The sequence below is a fragment of the Ursus maritimus genome, unplaced genomic scaffold, assembly GCF_017311325.1.
Source record: "Ursus maritimus isolate PB19 unplaced genomic scaffold, ASM1731132v1 scaffold_1, whole genome shotgun sequence".
NCBI classification, from domain to species: Eukaryota; Metazoa; Chordata; class Mammalia; order Carnivora; family Ursidae; genus Ursus; species Ursus maritimus.
Genome location: NW_024423343.1, coordinates 54,102,722 through 54,119,718, shown reverse-complemented (window position 1 = coordinate 54,119,718; position 16,997 = coordinate 54,102,722). Strand labels below are relative to the sequence as shown.

The 16,997-nt window shown below is 39.3% G+C and overlaps 1 long non-coding RNA gene across 2 annotated transcripts in view; it reads right to left on the bottom strand.

Moving 5' to 3' along the window:
• Nucleotides 1-8,286: 8,286 nt before the first annotated feature.
• LOC121105707 overlaps nucleotides 8,287-16,997 on the bottom strand; it is a 100,244-nt gene continuing 91,533 nt past the window's right edge. For both annotated transcript variants that reach the window (XR_005838333.1, XR_005838334.1), the window contains 2 exons: nucleotides 11,186-11,239; nucleotides 8,287-10,312 (listed from right to left, as the gene is read on the bottom strand). This is a non-coding gene — a long non-coding RNA (uncharacterized LOC121105707). The remainder of the gene's footprint in view (nucleotides 10,313-11,185; nucleotides 11,240-16,997) is intronic.

Below are 16,997 nucleotides of genomic sequence, written 5' to 3'. Positions count from 1 at the left end.
GTTGCCCCGCTCCGCCTCCCGCCCCCCGAGGGCGGGGCAAGAGCCCGGGCCCTTCCTTCCCGGGCAGGCGACGCGGGCCCAGCTTCCGAAAATCCCCCACCCCCGCTCCAGCTGACGCAAGAAGCTCGGTGGCCGCGGGCGGGGGTCCCAGTGGGCGGCCGTGGGCTGGGGAGCCGCGTGCCCGGAGGAGGGCTGCATTAGCCCCCCGCTCCCTGAGCTAACCTCCCCCCCAACCCCGCAAATAAAACCTACGCTCTCGGCCCGCGAGATTAAGAGTTGTTTGCCGAAGGTCGCTCGGGTTCGGGCGCTTTGAAACAGTTTAAACAGTTGGAACAAACACGCCTGGAGACCCGGCAGAGGCGCGGGTATCGGAGCTGCGCCTCCCTGATTTGGAGTTGCAGAACCTTGCCCTGCTTTATCTCGCTCCACCGCTCGAGAGTGGCGCCAGCCCTGGGGGAGGGGGCTAAAAGTTTGGACCCAGGCCCTGCGCAAGGCGAACTGCCCTCTCGTCCTCCGTCCCCTCCGGGGCCAGAGCCAGCGGGACTTGCCCAGGGCAGATGTGGACCGCGCGGGGAGCTCGTGCTCGCAGTCACCCTGAACGCCCTCCGCTTACTCCCCCCGCGCTGGCACTCTCACTAGGCCCAGATCGTCAAGGGCAAACGGGGAGGTCTCTTTTGGTCGGGAGAGTGGTCAGTATTGCCCAGCAAGAGTTTTCTCTTCCACTAGAGCGCACACACAACATCACAGATGGCGTCTTTTAACACTGCAATACTACAACGTGCCATAATCTTTACAAGTTTCTTTTTCCGTACCCAGCGTATAATTTGAAAAATAAGAATAAAAAAAAGACCAAGTTATAAAATAGTTTGTGTAGTATGGACCCATCTTTGTAAAAACATGTGGTGTCTAGGAAAAGAATTGAAAGTTGTTCACCAAAATAGTAGTTGTAACATCACGAATATTTTTTACCTTCCTCGTTGTTATTTTAAGCATATTTTAAATCTACAATGAACATGTGTTACGTTTTACATTAAAAGCGATTATTTAAAAAGTAATCATTGTCCACAAAAAATTTCAAGTACTTGAAAGCAGGAATATTGCGAATCTTTTTAAGAGAGAAGAGATAAATGGTTTTGTTCTGTTTTCTCTTATGCATTAACAATCTTTCTAACTCTTTAAGAATCCTTGTTTTTAGTTTCTGGTTTCTTGGAATTATGCAAAGCCAGGTGAAGTAGTGTTGGCAGAAGTTTTACTATTTCATTCAAGAACCTGCCGGGGCGGGAGGGGGGTGTGGGCTGACTATTGCAGATCAACGCCCAAAAAAACTGCAAAGAACTTACTTCTCTTGATTGCATAATTTGACACTCCCAGGATTTATCTGTAAATTTATATGTTCAAATATTCCTTGAGGTAAGTGAAGCCTAAATTAATTGCTTGTAATTGAAGCAAACTTCTTCAACTTGAATTAAACCTTTTCAGCTGTTCTTTGAAAAGCCTGCAAAATGATCAAGCTTAGGAGCAATTATTTACAATGAACCTGACATGAAACATGCAGAGACATAATGAAAAGACATTTCTACGTCAAAGAAGGGCACAGGAGTATATTGTTTAACAATTCAAGTTACTTATTAAAACTACTACATGGGAGAAAGTAGACAATGAACCCAGAAGGTAGGAGATACCAAAGTCATATATGACACGGTTGCTGTCCTCAAGAAGTTTATAAAGAGTTTGGAATTTCCTTGTTAAGCAACAAATTTCCATTGAGTTTAATGAATGAAATAACCTTTATTTTTCAAAACTGCAATTGCTGGGAGTGTATTATTTTAGGCACCTCCAGAGTACATATTTCCAAAGGGAGGAGAATAATATGATAACAGTCTAAACATGTTAAAGAAAATAAACATTAATGAAAGCTGCTTGGTGTTAAATGGTGGTTCCGCACCAGGAAAGGGAACCCTAGTCTCAGACTGTCAAAGAGGTTCCCAGTCTTTGCAGACACTGAAATGACATCTTCATGTGAGAACCTGGACCCTTCCTTGCCCTATAAACTTACCTATTGTGCTGTGGGGGCACAGATATTATTCGTTTTGAGAAGCTCCAGAGGAACAGGAAAGAGGATGCTGGTTTTCTTCTGTCCTGGTGCCATGGGAATCTTTACCGCCAGCTCTCCTAGCTACTAGTTAATTTTTTCCCTCAATTTGTTTCACATGCTACTAACCCTTGCACATTTCCACTGATATCTGAATTCTGTGCTGTTTTTGGAAAGACAACCCACCATATATGCTTTAAATGTTTCAGAATTATAATACTTTGTTCTATAGTTATAAAAAAATAAGCATCATCAATCATCAATTAAGTCTTCTGAGTACACAAAGTTTGGATAGTGGTGATGCAGTGACCCATTTATTTCACCTTCTCTTTGATCTGATCTGCCAAGTTTGCAAGGCTATGAAAGCACCTATTGCTTTAAAATCCTTTATCACCTTGAGGCTCCTTCCCTCTTCTTTTTAATTGTACTCCATGTTTGAGCCAGAAAATATCCAGACTCTTTTGGAATTATAGTCGAAATTCTAAATTTGTCCAGCATACAGTTAGAGAATATTGCGTAACAAGTTTCCAAAAATGGCACCCCGTGAACCACCCCCCCATGTTGATGTGCTCGTATAGCCCCCCACATTGAATCAAGGCTGGCCCTAAGTTGCTTTAACTTATGGAAAGAGGCTGAAACTGATACTATGCCAGGTCTCTGCCTAAGCCTTAAAAAGTCCTGAAAGCTTTTAATTTTATACTTAGAAGTCAGCCATCATGGAAGAAATCCTATCTTCGTGGGAAGAGAGGCCACGGAAAAAACCCTGGGGGTTGACACTCCAGGTGGAGAGGGAGGCTATGTGAACCAAAGCACCAGACCGGTGAGTGAAGAAACCATCTTGGAACCTTCCAGCCCACTTAGTCAAGGCCTCCGTGAAGTCCAGCCCCTGCTACTATCTGACATCATCAATTAGAGACTACAAGCAAGGCCCATGGAAGACTGCCTGGCTGTGCCTAACCAGCCCAGAGAATTGCAAGAGATTATAATCAATTGTTTTCAGCCACTAAATTTTGGGGGGGTGGCTTGTTTCTCAGCAATAGATAACAAAACAGCATATATTAAATATCAAAGGCAAGGTTTCTCCTGGCTGCTTTTTGTTTGTTAACCATCATTGGGAACACATATCGGGATGGTATTTTGCAATTTTAATAGAGTCTCAAACCCTTAGAAGCAAATTGACTTCCCTGTGAGTGAGGAAGATGTTTTTCTTATGATGTATACTTGTAGCTACATACAAAGTAAGTCACCTTCTCACAGCATATGTCAGTATCGTACCATTAGTAGATGATGGTAGATGATGAGATATTCCTATCAGAATACACTTAAGGAACACAGACATTTCATCGATTAAATAGATGGAGATATAAATGCATATAGAAATTCTGGCCCTGACATGACCTCATTTATACCAGTTATGTAAGATACTTGTTAATATCTGCTGAGGGAATTTGAACTTCAGGAGCAGCATGCCCACTGGATAAACTAAACTCCCGTACAGCAGTATTCAAAGTAATTGGTGTATTAATTTCAAAACACACCCATAACCTTGGTTCCTTGGTGTGCATACCTCACTATACAAACTACTGATACAAAGAACTGTATATCTCCAAAGCCTGTTTTAACTTGTTGAGTTTCCTGCCAATAGAAACAATGCTCTGCAGAAACTGCAGTGCAATGAGCGAAGAGAAAAACCCAGAAGTTTAAAGAGTGCTTTTGAATTATGTGTTGATACTTATATAAATGTATATGCATAGAAAAAAAAGGACTGAACATATATGCTCCAAAATGTTAATCATAATTATTCTCTTTTTTAAAAAATTTATTTATTTATTTATTTATTTGACAGAGAGGGAGCATGGGGGTGGAAGGATGAAGGGGCAGGGAGCCTATGACGTTGGGCTCTATCACAGGACCCTGGGATCAGGTGGAGCCCCTGGGATCATGACCTAGGCCAAAGGCAGATGCTTACCCAACTGAGCCACCCAGGTGCCTCAATCATAAATATTCTGATAAGATTATTTATGATTTTATTTTTCTCATTTTTGCCTGTCTGTATTTTCCTAAATAAACATATGTTACTTTTATAATAATAAGCAAAAAAAGTGGGGTTGGGGTATGGGGTAAAGGAGGAACACTTGCTCTTCTCCCAAGCCACTGGTCCATTTCATTTTCAAATTGAATTTTAACCACAAGCTTTGCAAATCTTTCCATTCTGTATCTACTAGAGTGGACCCTGGAGAATTTGACCAAATCTTTAAGTGCTGTTGTGGTAAGGGTCTAAAGATCCTTTGCTCTTTCAATTTACTGCTATATTTGAAAAGTTTCACCCAAAATAGGAGCCCCCAGACAAAGATGAAATTTTTTTTTTAAAGATTTTATTTATTTATTCGACAAAGATAGAGACAGCCAGCGAGAGAGGGAACACAAGCAGGGGGAGTGGGAGAGGAAGAAGCAGGCTCATAGCGGAGGAGCCTGATGTGGGGCTCGATCCCATAATGCCGGGATCACGCCCTGAGCCGAAGGCAGACACTTAACCGCTGTGCCATCCAGGCGCCACAAAGATGAAATTTTATGAGTACATCTAGTAGAGACTAAGAACCACAGCTTCGGAGTGATACTCAAAGTTGCCCATATATAACATTGTCATATTAAAAAAATAAACAGAGTACAGAAAAACACTTACACCTAGAGCTATGTCTGCAAGACCAGTTATCAAGGGGTGTTGGATATCAGATAATTTTCACTTTTATTTTGTACTTTTCTGCACTGTTCAAATTTTTACAGTAAGCATTTTTAGAATTAGGGGAAAAAATGAAACTGTTTTCATTTTGGAAAAAAAAAAACTGAATGCAATCATGGAAGAGCAAAGTATCCTCTTGGATAGACCTTTCAGACAAAGTCTTTAACACTCTCAGATACTGGAATGTGAAAAAGAGAAGTAAGATTTGCCAAGGTATTTGTCTTTTGGCATTTGCTATTTCACAGATTCTCATTTTGGCCTTTGAGTATTAGAATTGAAAGAACCTTTACAGATCTTTCAGCCCAAAGATGGCAATTAAGTTTTACTTTGATTGCAAACTCTACAATGCTTTGTTGAGAATTTAGAAGCAGCTTTCCAATTTGGTAGAAAACTTTCAGTGATTGATTAGTAATGTCTGCCCTGAACAGAGAAGGACAGGAGTAGTGGCACGTATTGGGTGTTTTTCCTCCCTGATCTAGTTCAACTCTCTACTTTTACATTTGAGGAAACTGAGGGGTGAAGGGGTTACCAATCATCACAGAGCTAGCTATTGGCAGAGCCAGGAGTGGAATAACATTTCCTGATTCTGGTATTACGTTCTTCCCATGCAACGAATGGACTAGGACTTTCCTCTTTTTTTTTTTTTTTTTTAAGATTTTCTTTAAAAAAATTTTTTTTTTAAAGATTTTATTTATTTACTTATTTAACAAAGAGAGAGAGAGAGAGCACAAGCAGGGGTCAGCAGGAGAGAGCGAAGAAAACTCTCCACTGAGCAGGGAGCCCGATGTGGGACTTGATCCCAGGACCCATGTGATCATGACCTGAGCCGAATGCAGACACTTAACCGACTGAGGCAAATTTAATACTGGACCAGCCCTAAAGGGTCAGTTGTAAATTTTATTTACATGCCAGCACCCTATTTTTGGAGGAGATTAATAACCCAGTTTATTAATGATGATAATTGTTTCATGTATTTAAAAAATATTCCCTACAAATAATGGAGACATGATTAGGCCCAATATTATAAATCAGAGGGCTACAAAACAATGATGTGAGTTGCTCAAAGCTCAGGAAAATTATCCTCTGAAGCTGGCCAATTCTAAAGCCAGGCTCAGTCCACTCTAGGTCAGGTCTCAGTAGAACTCCTTGGCTATGCTGTATTTATTGAGAGTACTGACAGCAAGGTTCCCTGGAGATTACAGTTTTCCACATTCTGTTTAATTAATTCCCCATGGACAGAATGATAAAGTATTTTTCACTAGAGAGAAAACTTGCAAACAAATATGAGAACAGGATTTCTATATGTAAGAACCTCAAAGTGAAGGGCAGGAAAAAACTAAATGGACCATTTGCAACTTCAGCCTCTCTACTTAATGGTAGGGTTTTTATTTTTCTGTTTTACCGAAAAGGTCTAAGAGCATTGGCATAAAATGTAGTGACAAGAATATAAGCTATTATAATCCTTGTACTTCTTCCAATAAATTAAATTCCTCTGGTTGTTTGCTTCTAAAAAGCCTAACATGCAGTAACTTTGCTGCCAGTTTAAAGCAATCTTTCCTGGTAAGGTTTAGGTAACTGTTAATCACAGTTCTTTCTTTCTTTTCTTTTCTTTCTTTTTTCTTTTTTTCTTTTGGTTGTTGTCTTTTAAAGATTTTATTTATTTATTATTTGAGAGAGAGAGAGAGAGCAGGGAGAGGGGTAGAGGGAGAGGGAGACTCTCAAGCAGACTCCACGCTGAGCATGGACCATGCGGGGCTCAATCTCATAACTGTGAGATCACAACCTGAGCTGAAATCACGAGTCCGATGGTTAACCAACTGAGCCACCCAGGTGTCCCTATCACATTTCTTTCTCCTGATGAAAGATAAAATATTTCAGTCTTTGGGGTTCATAAACTTTAAAAAAGTTTGTGATGGTAAATGTATGAATTCACTCACCTTTTAAAAATTGAGCTTTGAGGGGTGCCTGGGTGGCTCAGTCAGTTAAGTGTCTGACTTCAGCTCAGGTCATGATCTTGGGGTCCTGGGATCAAGTCCCACATCAGGCTCAGTCAGCGGAGAGTCTGCTTGTCCCTCTCCTTTTGTCCCTCCCCCTGGTTGTCCTCTCTCTGTCTCTCTCTCAAATAAATAAATAAAATCTTAATAAAATAAAATAAAATTGAGTTTTGACTATGGGCCATGCACTTTACATGGATCGTTTTATTTAATCCTATCAGAAAACGAACAACATAGATATATTATTACCTCCTCTAAAAATGAGGAAACGGAGGCCTGGAGCAGCTATTTTTTATCTATGGCCAAGCAGTTAGTAAGTAGCTGAGCAGGTCCCTGGCACTGAAGCCCTTAAGCATGAAGATTTGCTGTTTCCCTTGGATGTCAAAAACAAAACAAAACAAAACAGCAAGAGTTAATTAGGGAATTTGGGTAGAACTGTTTTCTGAAACGTTTTGCCAAAAAGAAACTACAAAATTTATTCATTTAAAAATTAACAGTTGATGGGGGTTACCATGCTGGAGGTTTGAGGGAAGACCCAGATGAATTAAACATGGATTCTAAACTCAAGGCCCTTACCATCCAGTAATAAAACATCACCATTGCCCGCAGCCAGGAAGTGGTGGATGCCGCAGAAAAGAGGCAGTGGATCTAGCTAACCTAATGGCACAGGGTCAGGTCGTCTCTTCGGTTTTATGAAAAATTGACACAATGCTTTTTTTTCTTCCCCTAAAACCAGGTCACCTGGATGGCTTAGTTGGTTGAGCAACTGACTCTTGGTTTCGGCTCAGGTCGTGATCTCATGAGTTGTGGGACTGAGCCCTGAGTCCGGCTCTGTGCTCAGCGGGGAGTCTGCTTGAGATTCTCTTTCTCTGTTCCTCCCCCCACTCACATGCTCTCTCTCAAATAAATAATAAATCTTAAAAAAATAAAACAGTTTTAGGTATAATTGACATACAATAATTTTATAAGTTTTGATATTTATGTGTAAAGCCATCAACACAATCAATATGATAAATACATCCATCACTCCCAGAGTTTCCTGCTTCTCCCTGTCCCCTATTCCATTCCCAGGCAACCACTGATCCACTTTCTGGAAGTGTGGATTAGTTTACATGTTCTAGAATATTATAAATGGAATCATACAATTTGTACTCTTAAAATCTGGCTTCTTTCACTTCACATAATTGAGGTTCATATATTTTTGCATGTATCAATAGTTAATTGCTTTTTATTGTTGAGTAGTATTCACTCTGTGGATATACCACAATTTGTTTATTCATTCACATGTTGGTAGACACTGGGTTGTTTCCTTTTTTTTTTTTAAGATTTTATTTATTTATTTGACAGAGAAAGAAAGAGAGAGCACATGCAGGTGGAGTGGAAGGCAGAGGGGCATACAGACGGAGAGGGAGAAGCGGGCTCCCTGCTGAGCAGGGAGCCCGATATGGGGCTCGATCCTAGGACCCTGGGATCATGACCTGAGTCAAAGGCAGATGCTTAACTGACTGAGCCACCCAGGTGCCCCGGGTTGTTTCCCTTTTTAAGCTATGAATAAAGCAGTTGGACATTCACATACAAGTCTTTGTATGGGTATCCATTTCATTTCTCTTGGGTAAATACCTAGGATAGAATGCTTAAGTCATATGGTAGGAGTATGTTTTAACTTTTTAAGAATCTGCTATGGGCACCTGCGTGGCTCAGTTGGTTAAGCATCTGACTCTTGATTTCAGCTCAGGTCATGATCTCAGGGTTGTAGAGTCAAGCCCACAGTCAGTCTCCCTGCTCACTGGGGAGTCTGCTTGAGATTCTCTCTCTTCTTCTCCCTCTGCCCCTCCCCAGTCTATTAGAGTTCCAGTTCCTCCACATTCTTGCTAAGACTACTTGGTATAGTCATTTGTGTGTGTGATTGTGGTTTTTATTTGCATTTAATTTCAAATCCTCTAATGACTAAAGAAGTTGATTATCTTTTCATGGCAGAACAGTTTTAATGTATAATATAATATTTTCTATACATTCACTAAGAGGAAGGGATACATCCCCATACAATCCTTCATTGTCATAAACTTTGCTGTTAGGGGCACCTGTGTGGCTCAGTAGGCTAAATGTCTGACTCTTGATTTCGGCTCAGATCATTATCTCAAGGTTGTGAGACTGAGTCCCACATGTGGATAGAGCTCTATGCTGGGTGTGGAGCCAGCTTAAGATTCTCTTTCTCCCTCTCCCTCTGACCCTCTCCCTTCCCTCTAAAAAAAACAATAAAGAAAGAAACTATGCTGTTAGATAATTAAAGAGCAATTATGGGAAGAAAATAACATTAACTATTGATTTAAATGACACAAAAATTCCAGAAAATATAAATATGCATGTTAATGCAAATTTGAGTTTGTAAAGAAAGAAACTACAAAATACTAAGCTTTTACTTTCTACTGGTATCTCAGAATTTCTTCCATGCACCATGCATTGAGGGACCTACTTACTCATGCTTTTTGAACTGTGTTGAGAAGCAACAACTATTACCTGTTTCTTTTACCACCTTGACTCTTCTCTCTTTGAAACCATAGTTGTTACCATAAACAATTTAAGCCAAATTGGTTAAAATCATCTATTAACTACCCTGACAAGTCACTGAAGATTTATTAACAACGATAACAACAAAGAACTAAACACTGAATAAATAGATATTTTGTGACAATACTTATTTATAAGATACAGGATGTTTTTGTGTATACTATAAACTTCTCCATAAGGGAACATTATGGAGACATTTCTTGCTAAAGTTGATCTGTTTTAGTCTCCTGGGGAAGTAAGTACCGTATTGTCAGCAGGAAATATGTCCTTTCAATTTCAATTGTCCATTCCAGGAGGAAGGTCATATAACACCAACACTTAATTTCCTTTTAATCAATTCAATTTAATAAGAAATCATTGTGTGTGCTTTGTGAAGTATCCCAGGTGAGACCTGAGTTTATTGAGCACCTACTCTGTAAGAGCCTCTACTTCCAAACCTTTGTCAGTCATTACTAATCCTCACAACAACCATTTTACAAGCGAGAAAGCTTAATTCAATCTGGTACAGTAACTTGGTCAAGGTCACACAACTCGATTCAATAACTTGGCCAAGCTTCCATGGCAGAGTTCACATGAAATCCTAGGTTTAGCTCATTCCAAAACATTTGCCTTTTCATTGGGCCAACCTAGGTCCCAAGATACCACCCAACTATTATTTACAATAATTTATTCACAATAAATTAAGTATTTGTGCATAATTTAACAACATAAGGACTATAATCTATACCATAATTTTTGCCATGGACCTCATTTAAGTGTATGATATACTTTGAAGGGTGTAGCATAATTTCGTGCTATTGGGATATAATAAAGCTATATACACTGTACTATAATTTTTATGTTGAAATTCAATTTAAGATTTCCACATTTTTGTCTTTCTTGATTGCTGCTTACCAACCCTCTCCTAATGATCCAAATCTGTAAATACATGAAAAAAAAGAAAGAAATTATAAGGGCCCCTAGAAACCCGTATGTGATTGCTAGTCGTTCACAGGTGAATTTGAAGAATATCACTCTAAGGAACATGATTCAGATTTTATGGTCTGATTCCAAGGTCCAAGGTCTTTAAAACTAACTGACAATCAGTGGCAGATTCCATCGCAGGACTTTAGCCGAATTATCTTTTCCTGTAGATCACCTTCATGACTGCAACAATCCAAACCCTGCTCTGAGTAAGCTATGCATCAGTAATTCACTGTAAAGCGATTGTCTTGCTCCTTGGAAGGCTTAAAGTAGAGGAGCACGTGTGTTAGGAGGAGAGTCACGCCAGGGGGGCCAAAAGAAGAAAAATCAGGTACCTTTTTTAAAAACAATAATAATATAATGTAAAAATATTGTAGTAACTTAAAAATATAGTAGACTTGATATGGATACTCAAAAGAGAGCTAAGCAATTGAAATGAACAAAAGATAAGGTTATAGGAAGGTTTGAGGATTAAAAGTAAAGGTCTATAATGTTGGCAAAAACACTAACTTCATTTACACATTGATCATTTTAATGCAGGGTATTGTAATGACCAAAACGAATAGTTATCCAGTGTCATTTCATGGTCTTCTTGAACTGAAATTAAGGTGCTCGGAAATACATTGTTTACAGTTACAGTGTGCTTTTCTCTAAGAAATTCTCTGTGAAGCAGCGGAGTATTTAACAACCAAAATGACAATCATGTACTCTTAAAGTATTTATACTAGTTACAATTTCTAAAGCTTACATTTTGACGAATCCTGCTGGGTACTATGGTAGAAAGAACATAAGCACTAGAGACAGACAGAGCTGGGTTCACTTACTTACTAGCTGTGTGATGCAGGGAAAGTTGATGAATATCACCGACATCAGTTTCCTCATCTGTGAAATGAAAGTTTTGTGAAGCTGTTATAAGGTATATAAAGTTACTTGTGAAAATGAAGAGCAGGTAGATCCTCTGAAATGATAATCCAAAACCAAAAAATTACTATGTGAACAGCATTGAAGTAATAATAGGCAATTGCCATTCCTTTAGATTTAGTTATTTTCGTAAACGCTTGATGGTTGGCATAATCAAAAGAAGTATTGGTCTGAACTCGAGAGACCTAGAGATACTTCAAAATAAAAATAAAGGAGTTAGTTTAGGGAAGTTTCTCGAGGGCCAGAAACTGTGTTACTCATCTTCTTATCCTATGGCTTTTTACTTTGTCTGATACATGGGTGCACTAGAGAAGTATTTGTTAAATGAATGAATGTTTACATGAGTAGACTTGTTGATTTCTAAAGTTTCTTCCAACATCAACACACTACTTTTATAAGAGTAGAGGAAAGGGAGTGTATTGTATAAACACTGTTTTGTTGTGTTGTAATAAGGCACATGTATTAAAAATATCAACTGCTGATTTGGCTAGAGACCCTGGTATTTATTTTGAGACGGGGAGGCTCTATATATTTTTTTCATAGCTACTTATAACAGTCGTTTACTACTCATCAAGGGATTTTCTGAGTCAAAGGAACATGATCTTGAGGGGGTCTTCGTAATGTGATGTTTGCTTCATTGCACTAGTGGAATGTCAGATTCCAGTTAGAAAATATTTTTAATAATTTTTAATAACAGCAGTGGAAAATTAGGAATAATTTTTAGTGTTCTTTGCAACTCTTTTATGTTTGTAATTTAGAAGCCTTTGCTGGCTGAATTCTGTGCTTTCATTGCCAAGACTTTTCAGACTAAACATTTTCATTTGCTGAAATGTTAATGTCTTCATTTCACATCCACATAATACTTAGCCCATTAGAGCTAATGGCCTCTACCATTCACGTTTACATTGCTACCTAATTCAGAATTATTCCAGTTCTAATTTTACATATACCCAAACTCACATAGGATTGAATGTGCTATGTAAGCCCAGCAGCTCATGGTGAGCCTGCAGAAGGAGGTCAATATTTATTTCCATCGCTCATATTTGGTCTAAGGGGATTTGGCAGTGCCACAACAACATTTCAGAGACTCAGAAATAGTGTTTCCCTTGCCTAATACATGATTTTTAAAAAAGTATCCTATCTCCTTCTCAGTGACTAAATCTCTTAAGATTAATAGCTGTCTGTTGGCATTAGTTTCCTCTGAGTGGGAGGTTTAGGGGTAGGGGAACATTTAATTTCTACCTTAGGCATTTCTGTATCATTTGATTTTTTTCAGAAGCACCTTTACAATTTTTAATATTTGAATAAGTAATATATACCCATGACTCAAATATTTAAAAAATATAAAAGGTGAAATTTTCTCTCCCTTCCCTATCTCCCATTCACTAGATTTCTTCCCAATCCACTGTTACTGGTTTCTTGGGTTATCATTTCAGAGTAATTTATACACACTTATATGCACACATATTTTATGTTTTTTTCCACACAAAAGGTAGTAGATAGTTTATATTGCATTTTGGAGATTGTTACATATCAGTACAGCATATTTTTATGAATTTCTACCTTTTTATGGCTGTATAATATTCCAATATATAGAAGCATTATGATTTACTTAACCAGTTTCATATTGATGGACACTGGGTTGTTTCCAATTTTGCTATTACAAGTAATGCTACAATGACTAACCTTGTACCTAGGTCATTTTATGTGTTAAATATATTCATAGGATATATTTGATTATAAGGAATTGTTGTGTCAAAGGAGATGTGTATTTGTAAGATTGATGGATTTTGCCAAATTTCCCTCCATGGAGTTGTATCAATTTAGAATCCCACAAAGATAATGAAACATTTAAGTGTTTGAAAATCTGATATATAAAAAATGATATATCAACATAGCTTTAGTTTGCATTTCTCTTATGAGTGAAGTTGAATATCTCTTCATATATATATGAACTTTTCTGTGAGTTGTGACTTTGTGATTTATAATAAGAAATATGTATTTGGTCTCCATACGCGTTTCTGGCAGAGCTCCTAAAACTCTTAGAATTTCCTAAGTGATGAGTCACAATAAAGATATCTTTTGTTATGTTAATGAGGTGACTTGGGGAAGGTAACTAAGGATGGGGGCTAGTTGCCAGGGGAGCCAACCTTTGATTAGAGGCTTGGGACTTTCAGTCACACCCCTCTGACCTCCTGGGATGGGAGAGGAACTGGACTTTGCATTCAATCACCAATGGCCAATGATCTAATCAATCATGCCCATGTAATAAAGTCTCCATAAAAAAAACTTTTAAGGCTCAGAGAGCTTCCAGGTTTGTGAACACGTGGAGATTCTTTTTTTTTTTTTTTTTAAGTTTTATTTATTCATTTGACAAAGATAGAGACAGCCAGGGAGAAAGGGAACACAAACAGGGGGAGTGGGAGAGGAAGAAGCAGGCTTCCAGCGGAGGAGCCCAATGCAGGGCTCGATCCCAGAACACCGGGAACACGCCCTGAGCTGAAGGCCGAAGGCAGACACTTAACGACTAAGCCACCCAGGTGCCCCGAACACATGGAGATTCTGGGAGAGTGGAGCTCTCAGAGAGGATGGAAACTCTGTGACTGTCTTCATACTTGCCCCATGCATCTCTTCCATCTGGCTACTCCTGAGTTATATCCTTTTCTAATAAACTGGTAATCTAGGAAGTAAAATGTTTCTTTGAGTTCTGTGGGCTGGTCTAGAAAATTAACCAAACCCAAGAAGGGGGTTGTTGGAACCTCTGATCTATAACCCATCTTTAGAAGCGCAGGTGACAACCTGGACTTGTTTTGGCATCTGAAGTGGAGGGTTGGCAGTCTTATAGGACTGAATCCTTAACCTATGGGATCTGAGGTTATCTCTGGGTAAATAGTGTCAGAATGGAGTTAAATTGTAGGACACCCAGCTGGTGTCTCAGAATTGTTTGTTGGAACTGGTACCAGAACCCTTTGGTTATTTATTCATTTCCATTGCCTATTTTTCTCTTGGGTTGTCAGCTTTTTGTCTTACTTCTAGTAGTGCTTTATATATAAGGGATATAGTGCTTTGTTATATGAGTTGAAAATACTTTTTCCCTGTTTGTCATTTGTCTTTTAATTTTAATTACGATGATTTTTCTTATTCCCAAAAGAAACTATTTTAATGTAATTAATTTTATCGATTTTTAAATGACTTCTGGATTTTCAGTCATATTTACCAAGACCTTCCAAGGTTATAAAGAAATTCTCCCATAGTTTTCTTCTACTGATTTTATTATTATTATTTTTTTAATATCATAAATTCTTTTTTTTTAAGTTTATTTTTAGCAACCCCCACACCCAACATTGGGCTCAAACTCACAACCCTGTGATCAAGAGTCACATGCTCTTCCAACTGAGCCAGCCAGGTACCCCTCTTCTAGTGATTTTATTTTATTTATTTGTTTATTTGAGAGAGACAACAGTGGGGGAAGGAGGAGGGAGAGAGAGAGAGAGAGTGAGAGAGAGAATCTTAAGCAGGCTCCACGTCCAGTATAGAGCCCTACCCAGGCCTACCCAAGGCTTGATCTCACAACCCTGAGATCATGTCCTGAGCCGAAATCAAGAGTTGGATGCTTAATCAACTGAGCCACCCAGGCACCCCTCTTCTAGTGATTTTAGTTATAATTTTTAACATTTAAATACTTATCTGATATCCTTGTAATGTACTTTACTGGATAGCATATAAATGGGCCCAGTTTTATTCCAGATGGTTATTCAGTTTCACCAATGCTATTTACTGAATAGTCTCTTTTCCCTGGTGATTAGCAATGTCACCTTAATTGCATACTAATTCCGGCATCTCTTTGGGTCTATATCAGAACATTCTCATCTGTTCCATTCATCTGTATGCTCATTTATGGACTAAGTCTATATTGTTTAACTTACTGAGGCTTTATAATGTGTTTTGATATCTAGTAGGGCCAACCATTTCACCTTCTGCCACACACAGAAGTACATATTTCTTCTCTTTTCAGAACTTCCCTGGCTATTCTCCTCCTGTCCCCAATATAAATTTGAGGATTATTTTGTCAAGTTCATAAAGAATAAAAGCTGATATTTTTATTGAGATTGTGCTAAAATTTCTTAAAAAGATTTATTTATTTGAGAGAGCGAGAGTATGCATGAGAATCCGCTCCCTCTGCCCCTCCCCGCACTCGCCTAACGCCTAACTGAGCCACCCAAGCGCCCCTAAAGCTATTCTTCTGCCTTATCTGTCCTCACAACTTCCAGTCTCTTGCTGATGTCTCCTGTTGCCTCGTTCCAACCAAAAGACAGTGGACAAGAGATCCCTAAGGGGTCAGCTTCCCAGAACACACAGCAGGGTAGAGAAGGACTGAAGGTAGATCCAGTGCAGAAGCCAAAATCAGATAACAAAATAGCCTCTCTCTTCATTAGTTGAAAAAAAAAAAAGATTATTATAGGTGGTAAAAACGGTTTTCTTGAAGCTAGTAGCATCACCTTTGTTTATAAGAAAAGTGTGGGGTCTCAGTGTTAGGCATTTTTATGTGGAAAACTGCCAGTACTGACCTTTTCTAGGTCTCTTGCTAGCAGGCCCATGGCCTGCATTTCCTGGTCAGGATAGAGCTTCTTGATTGTAGTTCTCCCTACATCTAGTACCTTATTTTTAAAACCCTGCCACTCCTTCCTCAGATCTAAAAATAATGTTTTAGTGAGACGGATATCAGATGGGTTAGTTGTCAGCACCAGAACCAGACACTGCATCTTCTGGGAAGGATCCAGTAGAACACTCCCTTTTCACTGGCACCTTGGCCAGTCTCCAGGGGTTTTCGGTTCAGGCCTACTTCAGATGCCCCCATGCATCGGCAGGCTTGGCTTTGAGGGCAGAGAGTTCACCTGACTGTACCACGTGTTGCACTCTCAGATGGACTGGTTCCCTTCCGCCAGACATTTGGAAAGCGTTCTAAACTCCGCAGCAATCCTGGCCTTCTACTGCACAGGCTACATTTTTTGGGAGACCTCATGGGTCACAGGGTTGCCAGATAAAATACAGGACACTGAGTTGAATCTGAATTTCAGATATAAAACGAATAATTTTTAGTATATCACAAATATTGCAAGGGACATTCTTATACTAAAAAATTATCTATTGTTTATGTGGAATTCAAATTCAACCGGACATTCTGAATTTTTCTTTGCTAAATCTGGCAACACTTACCACAGAACTCTTCCCAAAATAATCCTCCACTATGCTGCCCGCCTCCTCCCCCGATTTCAAATCCCTCCACTGGAATTAGGTTCACTGAAGTGTTAAGACAACCTAGAAGGAATATTAACTGTACAGGTCACAGTTAAGATTTACTTTTGAGGTCTTTACCTCTGACTTTAATTCCCAGTAAAAGTAATTCGTTTACCCCATCAATAAATTTGTTATTTGGGCACTAAGAAGGACATTTCATGAGGGGTTGAGAACAAGGGAGGCTCAGGACAAATTCAGATCCCAGCAGGTGCGTGAGAGTGGGTGCATGGGGTGTAGCTTCAAGGAATGCACGTGGAGAAGAGAATATGAAAGAGGACTTGTATTATCTGACAGTTTTGCCTGACTAGGATCTTTGCACTGTTTCTTCCTTGCTTCCCCCTTTCCATCCCTTTTCTATTCGACACATGCTCACCCCCATATTTAGGGCATGAACTAGAGGCTGGGTCCCGGCAGAACAGAA